At 48.3% G+C, this 15,528-nt stretch overlaps 1 long non-coding RNA gene across 1 annotated transcript in view; it reads left to right on the top strand.

Annotated features, from left to right (window-relative positions):
- Nucleotides 1–15,157, top strand: part of LOC124109698 (uncharacterized) — a 62,483-nt gene extending 47,326 nt beyond the window's left edge. Inside the window, exon 4 of the long non-coding RNA XR_006857075.2 lies at nucleotides 14,899–15,157. This is a non-coding gene — a long non-coding RNA (uncharacterized LOC124109698). The remainder of the gene's footprint in view (nucleotides 1–14,898) is intronic.
- The last annotated feature ends 371 nt before the right edge of the window (nucleotides 15,158–15,528 follow it).

Raw genomic sequence — 15,528 nt, 5'->3', positions numbered from 1 at the left:
TGACCCTGGGAACATTTCTTGACCTCTGTGCCTCAGTTTGCCCTCTTATAAGAATTGGAATGATAACAATAGAAATGAACTTATAGGATTGTTGGGAGGAATTGAATAAGGAATTAACATATAACTGGCATGCAGTTACCACCTAACTATTAGTTATTATCAGAGTAGAGTAGTTGAAAATCTAGAGTTGGGTGACAGGCATCCCCATGTTGAATTCCAGCTCTGTCACTAACTCACTGTGCAAACTTTGCCATGTCTATTAATCAAGGTTCAATTAGAGAAGCAGAACCACTAGGAGATTCTAACGTGAGACATACAGGAAAGGGGATCCTGAGAGCTATAGTTCAGCTGAGCCTGGTTGACACATTACAGCGCCACCACCCCACACTACTCAACTGCTCTGAGAGTCTATTTCCTCATCTCTGAGATGGGATAATAATGCCCCTCATTGGATTAAGTGGCATCATGCACATGAAGCTTTGCACGTTGTCTGGCACGGGGTAAAGTTCCATAAAACTATGGTTTTTACCATAGTTTCCCAGGATCCCACAGATAATAGCTGCCAGAGGAGTGACCTGAACCCACGGCTGCTGTCCCCAAATCCTGTTGCTCTTTCCATTGCACCATGCTGCCCCCCTGTGCTGGGCCTGGGAGTCTGGAAATGAGTAAAATAGTCCCTGCCCACAGGATCCCACTGTTCCCTAGTGGGTTAGCCAGGGACACAAATAAATATAATATAGGTTAGGAAAAGGAAGGCAGTCTCCATTACCCCGAGCCTTCTGGAGACTGGCTCTTGCTGCATACATACTCTGTGCCTGGCACAGTGGTGGGCAGCTTTTGTGGTGACCACAGTTAGTCCTCCCGATTAAAGAATGAGCTACGTATTAATCCCATCCCTGCAATCCAGATAAGGGGACTGAGACCCAGAGAGATTAAGTCACTTGACCTAGGTCACAGAGTGCGCAAATGACAGACCACCCAGGTCCCAGGCCATGGCTAAAATGGCAGTGGACACTGCACTTGGGATCTGTCCAAGGGTCACTTCTATACGGGGGACACCCTGAGCATGGAAGCCAGGGCCGACTCAGGAGCTCCTCCCAGGTCTGCCCCTGCACCTGAGTCTGCCCGGGGGCAGCGGGCGCATGGGTGGCTGCAGTGCCTTGGTGGTGGTGGCAGCAGCGGCAGCAGGGAGACAGTCACACCTCGCTGTTTTGTAAACTGTTTCTCACAGCTTGTTTGTTCCGGGTTAGGGCTGGAGCGGCACCGTATGGAAGTGTGACTCATTGTTTAATGTGGCAGCTCATTAGCAGAGCTTGTTGCTGCCTCTCATTTCTCTGCTCTTGCTAATTGGAGAGCCCAGTGGGGCCCTGGCTTCCCGGGAAGAACCAGCCCAGCCCCCACAGGGCTCCAGCTGGCCCTTGCCCCTCCTGGCTCCCTAGGGAGACCACTCCAAGCCTGTGGACACTGGTGTCTGTCAGACTGTGTTCAAATCCCAGCTCATCCTGGCTGTGTAACCTCAGACAAGGCGTCCCTCCCCTCTGAGCCTCAGTTTCTTTATCCACTTAATGGGGAAATGATATCTACCTTAACAAGGTAGGTGAAAGGCACAGTATTAATGTGTGACGTCCCCTGGTATGTAGTAGATACTCAATAAGTAGTGTTTTGTAGTGTTGCTATCATTAGGCTAAAGCCGCAGAGAGCCCCCTCAGTCCTGACCTACCTGTGCTAGTCACCCAGCCCCAAGGTGCTCCAGAAGGTCAAGGGACAAGGACAGTTTCCATTTTGTTAACCTAACAACCTTTCTTCCTTTCATGCTTAATCCCTCCTAAGGCAGATACACTCAGAAGAGGCTCCATTTGCTCTCTGTGTCCCCAGGAGAAGCAGCACAGCCCAGCTTTGGACCTCCCTGCCCCCCTAGAGGGAAGGTCCTTTCCCTGCCTCTCCCCCTCGAATCCCTGTTCCCTCTGAGGTCACACAGAAGTGCCTGCTCGGTTGCCCCATGACTGGCCTTTTCTATTTGAAGGCAGTGATCACATCCTCTCTCCAAGTTTTCTGTCCAGGTGGGTCTTGTCCAATTCCATCAACTGTCCCTTATGTGACCTTCTTCCCGGGGTCACTGAATACAGCTCACTGGACAGCGACACGTTAGTGCTGTGGCTTCATTCTGCATGCCTGACCCCATGTGGGATCTAGAATTCCATGCAGTCTCCTGCAGAGTGGCAGAAAGTGGGGGGTAGGCAGCCCCAGCTCCTCCTACCAGAGACCTGCACTTTCCAACTGTATGTGAACCACATGTGCAATTTTAAAATATTATTAGTCACCTTAATAAAATTAAACAGAAATGGATAGCATTAACTTAAAAATATTTCTATTTAAACTAAGATATCACTTCAGCATGTAGAAATCATTAACGAGTTGAACACGGTGGCCATGCCTGTAATCTCAGCTCCTCGAGAGGCTGAGGCAGGAGGATTATAAGATTGAGGCTAGCCTTGGCAATTGAGTAAGAACCCAAAAGGGGCTGGGGATGTAGCTCAGGGGCAGAGTGCTTGCCATGTATGCATATGACCCTGGGTTCAGTCCCCAGTACTGATACAAACAAAAAAAAGTTAATTAGATCCTGTACAGTTTTTGTCCATACAAAATTTTTCAGTTGCATGCTTTCTTCTTCTAGAACACCCCATTACGGACCAGCCATGTTTCAAGTACTTATAACCACTCAAGACTAGAAGCTGTGGTGTGGGATAGTGAAGCTCTAGACGGTGACTCTGGCCTTGACTTTGGGGCTGACACATCACTCTGACTCAGGAGGGAAGGATGGTCGCAAGCTTGAGGGTTGTTGGGGCCTGTTTGGAGGTCTGGGTCTCAATGTTGGTTCTGTCACTAGTTCATGACATATATGGCAGGCTTAGTTTCCTCATCTGACAAATACCAGGTGACAGGAAAAGAGTAGCCCCTGCTCTGTGCCGTGGACTCTGGTGCTTATTGTGCTGGTGTGAGTCCCGGGAAAGCCCGTGTTGTAGGCTGAACCCCAAGAGTCACTCCAGGGCTTGGGACTTCACATAGCTGGTGGATGGGTGGCTTCTGTCTTCCTGGCCACCACAGGTACCAGTAGGGTTTGGTTTCAAGCACTTAGTCCCACCCCTGTCCTCTTCCTGTTGTGAATCCTCCCTAGTATCAGACAAAGCACAGGTGTTAGCAGCCTTTGAGGTGTTGGCAGGTGGTGATCTGCTAGGTGGAGACACTTCCCTCTGCCCAGGCATCCATCTGTCACTCTAGAGCTGTCTGGCCATGGTGGCAGAGGCCAGGTCTTGGTCCCTCCTTGTGCCATTCCTGCTGTGCTAGAGCCCAATAGAGAAAACCTGAGACATCCACTGCCCAAGGCTCCCTCCCCTCATGTGCGCCCTCCCCAACTCCTCTGGGGATGTCTCCTCCCTGACCACAGTCTTCCTTCCTTTCCAAGAGCCACCTGCGTAGCTTTGAGCAAAACATGTCACTTGACAGAATCTTAGTTTCCATGTCTGAGAGAGGGAAGAATTCCACCTGCTCCCAAGGCTGGTGGGAGTGGGCGTGGTGATATGTGAAGGCCCTGGCTCAGTATTTTGAGTCAAAATTAATTGTGATTGAATCTTTATAAATCATTTAAGAACAACTCAGCCTTGTTCTCCCACACCAGGTCCTTGCTGGGCTCCTCTGCATGCTCCACACGGCTCACTTCCTAGTTCCCTACCATCCGGGTCCTCTTAACCTGGGTGGGTCTGCCCCCCTCAGACTCCTGTTTGGGGAATTCATCCACAGATAACCATTTTTTCTCTAGGAAGAGCCACAGAATGGTGGGGCCAGAGGGGAGCTTGGTGATCCCACCTGGGGTACCCCATCACCAAGACCAGCCATGTTTGAAACAAGACAGAGTGACTAGTATCATGAATCTAAAGTATATTACACCCTTCCCTGTGTTTCCAAAGAGAGGCTAAGTCACCTGATTTTAACTTTTCACGGAAGATTCGGGACCATTGTTCAGGACAGACATTTCCATGTGACAGTGGAGTGGAAAGAGCTGATCTTTGAATGCCCACTCAGTGCCGGGTGTCCAGTGAGGTCGTCCCAGCCTTACCCAACCCCGACATAAAGTTTGAGTAGCATCCTCTTCACAGAGGAGGAAACTGAGGCTCGGAACTATTTAGACTTGCAGGGCTCTCATGCAGAAGAGCTCGGCCCTCCCCACCTCCACATTGAGGGACACTCAAGTAGGGCCTCCGGCTCCTACTTGAGTGTCCCTGGCCAACAAGATTTCTTAAGTGACCTCCATGGGCTGGCCTCATCCTTGCCGGGGCTGGGAGGTCACACTGTGGGCAGCTGCTGCCTCACTCTGGCCTGCTCGGCTCTGAGGAAGCAGTTACTGCAACACATGCTTTTACTTTCTGTAACCACTCTGTCCTCTTGGCTTTCTTGGTGGCCCCTTTCCTAGCTCACCGCCGCTCCTCCCAGATAGCCTTTCTGGTCTACCCTTGCTCTGCTCCCCCGAACATTCTGGTGCCCTTCCACAGCCCCCTCTGGCTTTCTCTGCTTTTCCCATCTTGCTCCAATGTCAGTCTCAGGGTCTTCACTGCCCCCCCGCCCCCCACTGTGATTTCACCATCTCTGCACCAAGGACTCCCCAACCTCATCTCCTGGGTAGGTTCCTTCCAGAGCCTCAGACTGTCTGCCCACGGCCTGCTGCATGGACCTCACCTCTGGCTGTCACACCAGCATCACAAATTCAGCTCCCCCGACAGACTCCATCCTCTTCCTCTGAACCATCTGCCCCTTCTCCTGCTCTGCCCCAGGGGACATCTCTCCCGCCACACCCACAGCTGATGAAGTAAAGCCTCCGTGCCAAGCGAGTCCAGGGCTCACTGGATTCTCAGTCAACAGAGAGAGCTCGGGGTGACTTGTCATTCTCATTTCACAGATGAAGATAGGGGGACACTGTGCACAAGTTCCTGGTGCATGGCGAGCACTTGGCAAGGGCTGCTTCTCTCTCTGGCTTTTGGTTTTTCAACAGTCTAAATTCATAAATTCAATCAGCTATGTTCAAGCTGAGCCAGAGCGGACAGCAGCTGTTCCCACCTGAGAACACCTACAGGTGTCCGGCCCACTCCGAGCCTCCAGCTTGGCAAACAGATCATCCTGGCTGGTTTCTAGTTCCGAGATATCTCACTCTCAGCTCTCCCCCTCCCGAATTCCAGGCTGCCTCAGCAGCCTGTCTAGGAGGAGGCTGTGCAGAGAGTTTTACCAGAGCTCAGAGTGAGACCTGCAGCCCCGACACCTGCCTGTTTCCTGGAGTAACAGCCTAAGGACAGGCCATGGCAATGTTTTGTGGTATATGAGCAGGTGGCAGTGTGCTGGGCCTCCACCTGCCCAGATATGTGGCCTGTCACTCCAGAACTATCCCAACCTGGTTGCTAATTGTGAGGCCAGATCTTCGCCCCTCCTCTGTTCTGTTTACCACCATTGTCATTATCACCCTTGTGACAATCATGAAAAGTAGGTATTATCAATGCTGCCTTGCAGCTAAGAAAATTGGGGCTCAGAGAGGCAAAGCAACCTGCCCAAGGTCACAGAGCTCAAGCCAGTTTCTTTCCATGTCAAATTTCAGGGTGACCAGTTGGTTTGAAAGAGTAAAATTAAGTCATTCTTCAAATGACTTGTAAAGTGTAGGCATCAACAAATAAATAAATAAATAAATAAATAAAAGACTTGCAGAACGAGTTCCAGCAAACACCACCCAAAGACTTGCCTTCTGCCAACTCCGGACCAGGCGCCTTCAGTCCACTGTCTCCATTGTCTTCCCACTGCTGTTTTAGTCAGCTATGTCACTGCTGTGACTAAAAGATCTGAAAAGAACCACTGTAAATGGGGAAAGGTTTATTTGAGGGCTCATGGTTTCAGAAGTCTTCGTCCATCGAAGGTCGACTCCATTCCCCCGGGCTCAGGATCAGGCTGAACATTATGGAGTGGGGAGTGGCAGAGGGAAGCAGCTCACATCATGGTGATCAGGACGGAGAGGGAGAGGGAGAGAGAGGGAGAGGGAGGGAGAGAGGGAGGGAGACAGGGAGGGAGAGAGAGGGAGAGAGAGGGAGAGTGAGAGAGATCTAGTCTTCAGATACAAATATACCCCAAAGCCATGCCCCAATTCCCACCTCCTCCAGCTGCACCCTATCACTCTAGTCACCCCTCCGTTAATCCCTACCAGGGGGTTAAATCCCTGATTGGATGGAATACTCTCACAACCCAATCTCTCTCCTTCTTGCTCTGTCTCACACATGAGTTTTGCGGGGGGGACATCTCATATCCAAACCATAATACCGGCCAACCTTGTGTGTGAAGGGGATTTTCCCCTATCCCAGAGGTGACAATGGGGATTCTGTCAAGCACAGTCATTGCTTAAAGTCCCACAGGTGACAGGTGATGCCTTCGGATTGGAAGATGACTTTTGAGACTTCAAACCCAGTGCTCAGTCCTCCTGTGAGACTGTGGTCAAGAATGAGGCCCTGGGTAGGATTCGAGGAGAGAAGCTTGGGCAATGCGATGTCTGGAGTTTCACTCTACTGTGTTCTGGAAGAGCAGAGACAGGCACAAAATCCATTTTGTGGTGGGTGGAGCGGATAAGGACACCGAAGCTTTGAGAAGTATAGTACCATGTCTGAACTTCCACAGTTGGAAAGTGGTGATGTGGTATTCCACTAGCATCTGTCTGATTCAGGCCTTTGTCCTCTGCACCAGTCCACACTGTGGTTGCCAAAGCCACACTCCCCCTCCTTCTGACAGTTTCTTCTCCAAGCCAGAGCCTGAGGTCCATTGAGAAATCTGGATCCTTTTCTCTCAGATGGAAAGTACTTGACCCCTCTGCTTTATACCCCCACACAGTGTCAGGTACTGTCACTGTGATTTGCATGCAGTACTTGCTTAATCCTCATAACAACCCTGGGAGGAAGGAGCAACTATTATCCCCATTTTTATGGCAAAAAATCTGAAGCCTCAAGAGGTCGCACAATTAGAACTGAGGGAACTGGGAACTGAAATTTGCATCAGAGACAGACTCCAGATGTAGATTCTTTTAAGTTGGTTTTTCTTTTTTTTTTTTTGGCTGTGCTAGGAATGGAACCCAGGGCCTCGCACATGCTAGGCCTGTGCTCTTCCACTGAGCTAAGTGTGCAGCTTTGCCTGTGGATACTTTTTTTTTTGGTACTGGGGATTGAACCCAGGGGCACTTAACCACTGAGCCATGTCCCCAGCCCTTTTTATATTTCTTATTTAGAGACAGGTTGCATTGAGTTCTTAGCTCACTAAGTTGCTGAGGCTGGCTTTGAATTCATGATCCTCCTGCCTCAGCCTCCGGAGCCACTGGGCATGCGCCACTGCACCCGGCAGGCTGTGGGTTCTTAACTGCTGCCTCTTCCACTTTTTCTTGTCTGGATATGGTGTAGGTTTCTCCTCTGAGGTATATCATGCCATGAGCCCTAAAGATCAGTGTCCAAATCTCTAGCTACTCTGTCCCTGTCCCTAAGTTCCCACTCTTTTTAAAGATACCACTTACATTCATCTAACACTATGGATTATGTCTTTCTGTCAGCTGGGGACCTCTTTGACCATTTTTGCACCTAACCTCCAATTGTCACAATTACCTTCATGGTAGGCATTATAAAGTCTCTATTTTCCTGAGGTGTCCTTTGAGTCTCTAGGGTCTCAAAGGATGAGTATCAAGCTCCAAAACCAGCTCTGACTATCTCCAAGACCCATGACCTCTCTCCCCACTGCACTCCTACTGGAAGGCCCTGATCCTGGAAAAGCTGCCATTTGAAAAATGATGTCTGTTCTCTGGCCAGCCTTGCCCACCTTGCCCAGGTGCTCACACCAGCTGAGACTCAGCTCTTGCTCACACAAGGGACAGAAAGGGAAGGTCTCAGTGATGCCTGAGGCTCTCTGGTGATCTGAGAACACGAACTCGGGGTGTTATCCTCATGACTCTATCACAAGGGCCACCCAGAGGGCAGGGCCCAGCTCCAGCAGAGGACCAGACACCTGAGCTTGGGGCTGATATGCATGCATCTCTGGCCACTGGTCACATGCTCCTCAGTGGAGACCTTACTGGCTACCTTCCCTAAGACCCTCCTGAGCACTTCCCAACCCCTGTGAACTCAGCAGACTGAGCAGGGAGCATATATAACACCAAGCCACTGAGCTCTTCAGCTGGACTCCATCAGCACGCTTTCACTGATTCACTAAAGAACTTTCTCGAGGACAGGCGTTCTAGCAGCTCTCTTTATTTGTCTTTCATTATTTTTAATTTGTTGTAAAAATATTCAACCATACAAAATTTATAAAGTAAAAGGGGAGCTTCTCATGACCCCTAATATCATTCTTGATTAGAACTAATTACTCTTCACAATTTGGGGGAATTCTGGAAATTCTTATGCATGTGTGTATAAATATTCTGCATGTGAATTTACGGAACCATACGACACACAGTGCCTGGCAGGTGGCAGCACTACTATTTTTCTGTCACCTCTTTTTTACTTGGTGTCATCTGACTTCTTTAGGTTAGCACCTAGAAGTCTACCTGGTTCCCTTTAAGAGTTGCTTGGTTTTCCTGTGTGTAATTATGCCATAACATGATCTCCTTCAATGAACTTCCCTCACTTCTTGAGGGCCTGTCATGTGCCTGTCACTGGAGCAGACACTTTGCATACATATTTTTATGCATATGTCATTCTTATACTTACCTACCTCATGCTTGGCATGCTATAGGTGCTCAGAGAATTATTGGAAGATCCAACACAAAGTCTCATATGGGTTCCAATCCCTACCTTTTCCCATTCTCCATTCAGGTCCTGAGCTGGGCTCAAGGAAGAAATGAGTAAGACAAAGATCCTGTGCTTCAACGGGTAGGGAAACAAAATTGCAGCAGAGAATGTGGAGAAGAAAGAAACACACAAGGACCAGAGGAGGAATGACTGACAGGTCCTGATAGTTAATTTTTTAAATATTTATTTTTCAGTTGTAGTTGGAACACAATACCTTTATTTACTTATTTATTGTTTATGTGGTGCTGAGGACCGAACCCAGGGTCCCGCACGTACAAGGTAAACGCTCTACCGCTGAGCCACAACCCCAGCCCCATGACAGTTAATTTAATGGGTCGACTTGACTGGGCCAGTGGGTGCCCAGATTAAATGTTATTTCTGTGTGTTTTTGTGAAGATGTGTCCAGATGAAGTCAGCATTTGAATCAGTGGAATCGGGGAAGGAGATTGTACTCCCAATATGGACAGGCACCATTCAAGGTGAAGGTCTGAATGGAACAAAAAGTGGAAGAAGGGAGGATTTATCCTTTTCCTGCCTGCCCACTTGGGATGGGACCTCCCTGTCTCTGGACAAGGATTTATACACCATGGGTTCCCCTGGTTCCTAGGTCACTGGGCTTGGACTGGAAGTACACCACTGGATCTCCTGGGTTTCCAGCTTATAGCTGTGATGTGGAACTTGTCAATCTCCATAATTGCAGGAGCCAATTCCCCATTATCTATCTATCTATCTATCTATCTATCTATCTATCTATCTATCTATCTATCATCTATCTATCCATCTTCTATTGCTTCTCCTTCTCTGGAGAATTCGGACTAGTACAATACCCAGAGGGGTCCAGACGGCTCAGCTGAGTTTCAAAGGGTACGAAGAGTTCATCAGGCATACGGGGGAACTGCACTGGAGCTGTCTTCACCCTACATGTGACATACTTTCTGCATCTGGGATTTTCTCCCTCATTCATCATTCCCACCACATGTACTCCCTTAAAAGAGGATTTGGGTTAGATTCTAATTTTTATAAAATGACACATACAATAACAATAAGAGCATTAAGCGAGGAAAAGGAGTAAGAGTTTTGTAATAAAACAGAAAAAGAGAATGAGCCAATAAACCTAAACTGAGGATAGTTACTGCAGTTGAATACACGATTTAGCTCTATGCTTCCCAGTAGGCAGAAAGCGCCGTGGTTGTACCTACTGCAATTTATGGACGAAGGGGCCACCAGTAGAGCCCGGGCCCACTTACCCCTCTCTATTGGCCCTTGGTTTATTCACTTGTTCGTGGCCCCTTTGTGTATTTAGCTGGTTGTATAGTTTAGATTTTGAATGTCCCACAAAATCCCATGTGTTGAAAGCTTGGTCCCCAACCCACAGCACTGTTGGAGGTTGTGCCCTTTTAAGAGGTGGAGCCTAGTAAAAGGAAGTTAGATCATTTGGGGTGTGTACTGAAAAGAGACAGTAGGACCCTGGCCCCTCTTCTTCCTCTCTTTCACTGCCCAGCCAGCATGAGGTAAGAAGCCTTCTCTGACACACGCCCCCTGCCCTTCTGTGCTGCCTTTCCACAGGCCAAAGCCATGTAGGCCAAAAGATCACTGATTGAAACCATGATACAAAATTAACCTTTCCTTCTTATAAGTTGACTATCTCAGGTACTTTGTCACAGTAACAAAAAGCCTCCCAACACAACTGGTCAGCGTTTTGGATTGATCTTGGATTGTTACTAAATTGGATGGTGAGGTCATGGAGACCACAGTTTGGAGCACCTACAACTGCCCCACTCTGTGATATGAACAGAGGATAAAATGAGCCTCAGAAGAGTGAAGCAAAACACTAGCCAGGTTGGCCTAGGGGCCCACATCTTCTGATCCCAGCACAGTCTCTTCTCCAGTTTGGTGGGCTGATATAATAAAACCTCATAGACTGTGACTTTCAAAATCAAGGTGTTGGCAAATCAGAGCTTAGGGTCAGATATCTCAGATCCAGGAACCAGCCTGTGTGATCAGTTTACCAAGCTGGAGCGAGCAGGACCCCTGCAGGTATCTCAGGTGAGAACAGCTGTTACCCTGGCTCAGCTTGAATGTAGCGGATTCAGTTATTAATTCAGACTGTTGAAAAACCAAGTCATAGAGAAGCAGCCATTGTCAAGTGCCCACTGGGTGCCAGGAACTTATATCATGTCTTCATCTGAAATGGGAATGACAGTGAAGTTGTCCCCAGCTCTCCAGGTTGACTAGGTATCCAACAAGCCATGGACTCACTTGGCATGGAGAGCATACTCTATCAGCCCCTGAGAAATGTCACTGTTATCACCTTTATCGTTATTATCTTCATCTTCCTCACAACAGTCTCATGAGGTACGAATGGCCAGTGCTTCTCCATTGCTCAGGAGGGTGGCTCAGGGAGATGACACACCCCAGGGCCTGAGTTACAGCCAGGTTTCTCACCAGGCTGGCTCAGTTCAATCCCTGTGCTCACTCCACTCTCAGTGGCAGAGGTCAGGACATAAAATGAAGGTTGAGGACAAGCAGGCAGAAGACAGTCAGGCTTGGGGTGAAGTGTATATGGTGTGAGGGTCCTTTACTGGGTGAAGGGGCTTTGAATGGCAATTGCAGAGGGAACTTGGACACACACGGTGGGCTGCAGCTGAGAGTGTGGTCCTTGTGCTGGGGCCAGGCTCAGGCCACGCCCAGCACCTAGAGGAACAGAAGTGGCCACAGAGCAGGAAGGCTGAACCCAGTGCTCAGGACTCCAGGCAGGGTCGGCCCTCTGAGGGACCGTCTCTCTGCACTTGGGTGTTGGGAACCTAGAAAGGGTAAAGCAGCATTGATGGACCACATTCATGACTCGTCTTCATTCCATTTAACTCCAGTGTTAAATTGCAATGAATCAAGGGTAGAAGTTGAGGGCTGGGGATGTGGCCCAAGCGGTAGCGTGCTTGCCTGGCATGCGTGCAGCCCGGGTTCAATCCTCAGCACCACAAACAAAGATGTTGCATCTGCCGAAAACTAAAAAAAAAAAAAATAAATATTAAAAAACAAATTCTCTCACTCTCTCTTTTAAAAAAAAAAAAAGGTAGAAGTTGAGGGTGCCATCTGAGCCCGTTTCATAAAGTGCTCAGAGGAGAAGACAGAGTGTCCCATCCCTGCTACCCTTTCAGCCACCCTTGGCCTGGGCTGTCTATGCCACCCTTCCCTGACATCACCATGTGTGTAGGCAGCAACCAGATGAGAGAGGCAGTTGCAATGGTGGAAGCTCAGGTCCTGCGGTTGGAGCACCCTGGCTTAGAGCCTGGCTCCGTGACCTGAAGAAAGTGTGTTTACATCTCTGAGCCCCTGCTGCCCCTTCTAAAACAATGCCAAGCTCTCAAGGTTAATTAAGGTTCAAGTGAGAACGGTGGAACCACTTAGTGTACAGGCTGCACTTAGTAAGCACTTGATGAATATTATTGTCTATGTCATTGTCTTACTTCATTTGGGCTGATATAATAAAACCTCATAGACTGTGACTTTCAAAATCAAGGTGTTGGCAGATCCGGTGTCTGGTGAGGACCTACTTTCTGGTTCATAGACTTTGACTTCTCACTGCAACATCGCATGGCAAAAAGAAAAAAGAAGTCTCTGAGTCCTCTTTTTTAAATTTAACTTCTCTTTATGTTAGAGCATTATAGTTACACATAGTAGTTGGGTTCATCTCGATAAAATCGTACCTGCATGGAATTCAAACATTTCAATTCACATGCCCCCACTTTTCCTTTCCCTCCTTCCTCCCTTCATTCCCCTACTCTGCTAATCTTACTCAGCCATAAAGAAGAATGGATTATGGCATTTTCTGGTAAACGAATGGAAATGGAGAATATCATGCTAAGCCATTCTCAGAAAATCAAGGATTGAATATTTTCTCTCCTTTATGGAAGTTAGAGCAAAATAGGGGAAAGAAGGAGGGGAGAATTATATATCATAAAGGTCTAGGAAAAAAACAGTAGAGTAGAAGAAAAAGATCAAAAGAGAAGGAGAGGAGATGGGAAAGGGGATGAAATGTGGAACCAATTTTTAAAATCATGCTATGTGCATATATAGATATACCACAGGGAATTTCACCTTTATGTATAAGTAGAACCAGTCAAAAATAAATAATACTTGAGTGAAAGGGAAACTCCATTGTGTATATATACCACAATTTACTAAACAATCCATCTATTGACAGGCATCTGGGTTGCTTCCATAATTCGACTGTTGTGAATTGTGCTACTATAAACGTTGAGGTGACTGTATCGCTGTAACATGGTAATTTTAGTTGTTTTGGATAAATACTAAGGAATGGGATAGCTGGGTCATAAGGTGGTTCCATTCCTAGTTTTTTGAGGAGTTTCTATACTGCTTTCCAGAGTGGTTGTACCAGTCTGCAATCCCAACAATGTCGGAGTGAGTGTACCTTTTCCCCCCACAACCTTGCTGGTATTTATTATCATTCATCTTCTTGGTGACCGCCATTCTGTCAGTCCTCTTTTGTAAGGGCACTAATCCTATTCATGAGGGCTTCATTCCAGTGACTTAATCATCTCCCACAGGCCTCATCTTTTAATATCAATCATTGCGGGGGTGAGCGTTTCAACCTAGGGATTCTAGGGAGACTTAAACATTCAGGCCATAGCTGTCATCATCATCATCATCATCCTTACAACAGCAGTGTGAGGTTTCCTCTTAAGATGTCCTTAGTTTCCCCATCTGCAAAATGGGAATGGTGCCAACTACTGCAGAGTGTGGCTTTCAGGATTCAGTGAGAGGACCCAGTAGTGTCGTGCTTGGCACAGAACAGGCTTTCCCCCCTCCTCCTCCTGTCAGCCATCTGCATGGGGCTGGTTGTTCCAATGACCTAATTCACTGGAGCCCACAGCCTTTCTGGAGGATTCCCCAGACAATAAGGTCCTGAGACCCAGAGTCAGGCTGAGGAGGCGTTGGTACTTTCCATGCACCTCGGGAACGAGGGTAAGGTCAAGTTGTCAGCCAGAGAGAGAAATAACAGGTCACACAGCTCTCTGTGCCACAGGATCTCCCTCTCACTCTTGTACCCACTCTAAAGGCACAGATGGTTTGATTTCCACTTTGCAGATGGGGAAAGTGATGTAAGTGACCAGTCTAGGTCACACAGCACCTCTCCATGGGCTTGGTACTTCCTGCCTCCTTCCATAGCTGCCTATCATCCAGTGCTGGATGGTGATGAGGCAGTGGGGGGAGGAGGAACAATCAGTCCACCTGGGTACCACGGATGGACATCTGGAGGCTCCCCACACACAGAGGCTCACTGGTTTGAGGAAGTCTGCTATGACCATGGTCTGGTGGGCCTGGGGGCCTGGAGAGAAGCAGTGAGAAGAGCCAACCTTCTTGAAACCTCAGGTTGTTTCCAATGCCTCCTTCTGCTCACAGTCAGGATTGGCTCTTGAGAGTTCCAAACTACTTTAGTATTTTGCAAGTCAGTCTCAGGGCTCTGTGAACATAGGCTTAGATGGGAGCTTTGAGAGGATCTGTTTCAGGCCACCCACCCATTCGATGGAGCCCCAGAAAGAAGTGACTTAGCTAAGGAGGTTGCAGCCAGTGTTCTGATAGCTGCATTAGATCATGGAGATGAGAAGTCTGGGGTCAGGATCACCCAGAGCAGAGGTCACATGAACAGGACGGGCAGGAAATGACAGGGCAGTGAGGCTATGGGGACACGCTAATTCTTATTCTGCTGGCACTGTCAGCAAGCTTTCACGTTGTATTTTCCCTGCAACCACCCTAAGAAGTTGAAGAGACATAAGTCTCAGAGAGGCCCAAAGTCAAGCAGCTTCTTAGTGAAAGAGGCAGAATTCAAATTTGGACCTGAATTCAAACTTGGATCTCTGGTACTGGTACTGGATTCAGCAGCATCCCCTCAAAATTTGCGCTCTTCCTAGAACCTCACCATGTGACCCTTATTTAGAAATGGTCTTTGCAGATGTAATTAGCTAAGTTAATATGAGGACATACTGGGGTAGGGTGAGCTCCTGATCTAATATGGCTGGTGTCATTATAGGAAGAGGAGAGACACCAGGAGACAGGTGTATGAAGACACGGGAAAGGAAGAGCGCCGCGTGACTGAAGATGAAGGCAGAAGCTGGAGTGAGGATCTTAAGGCAAGGCCAGCAACCGGCAGGAGCTGGGAGGGGTGAGGAAGCGCTCTCCTCCAGAGCTTTCAGAGGCAGCATGGCCCTGTGGACACCTTGATTTCAGAGTTCCAGCCTCCAGAGCTGTGAGACAATAAATTCCTGTTGTTTTTAGCCACCCACTTTGTGGCACTTTGTTACCGCAGCCTTAGCAAATGAATACTTCTCCTTTCCTAGGTATAGGAGGAGGAAGGATTTATGGGCATCATGGATCCCAGGTGAGGTCCTGCCAAAATCTAGACTTTGAGGGCAAACTGAAGGCAGAGGTGAAGGCTGAATGGAATACCCACTTCCTTTTCGTGGGCTCTGCGGGACACCTTACCTGCGGGATCTTGATTACCCGCTGGTTAAGTGTAGCTACTCCCATTTCAGATATGAGGACATTGAGGTTCAGAGAAGGGAAGTCATTCCCCCCAAGTTTGTTTTCCCCTACCCCTGGGTACTGTACAAGGAGCAAATCCACACCCCAGCTGTAGTCTCAGGGACATAGTTTACTCACT

The sequence above is a fragment of the Marmota monax genome, unplaced genomic scaffold, assembly GCF_021218885.2.
Source record: "Marmota monax isolate L192 unplaced genomic scaffold, Marmota_monax_Labrador192_F-V1.1 WCK01_AAM20220418_F8-fsc00008, whole genome shotgun sequence".
NCBI lineage: Eukaryota > Metazoa > Chordata > Mammalia > Rodentia > Sciuridae > Marmota > Marmota monax.
Note: the sequence above shows the minus strand (reverse complement) of the source record. Positions and strands in the feature narration are given on the sequence as shown.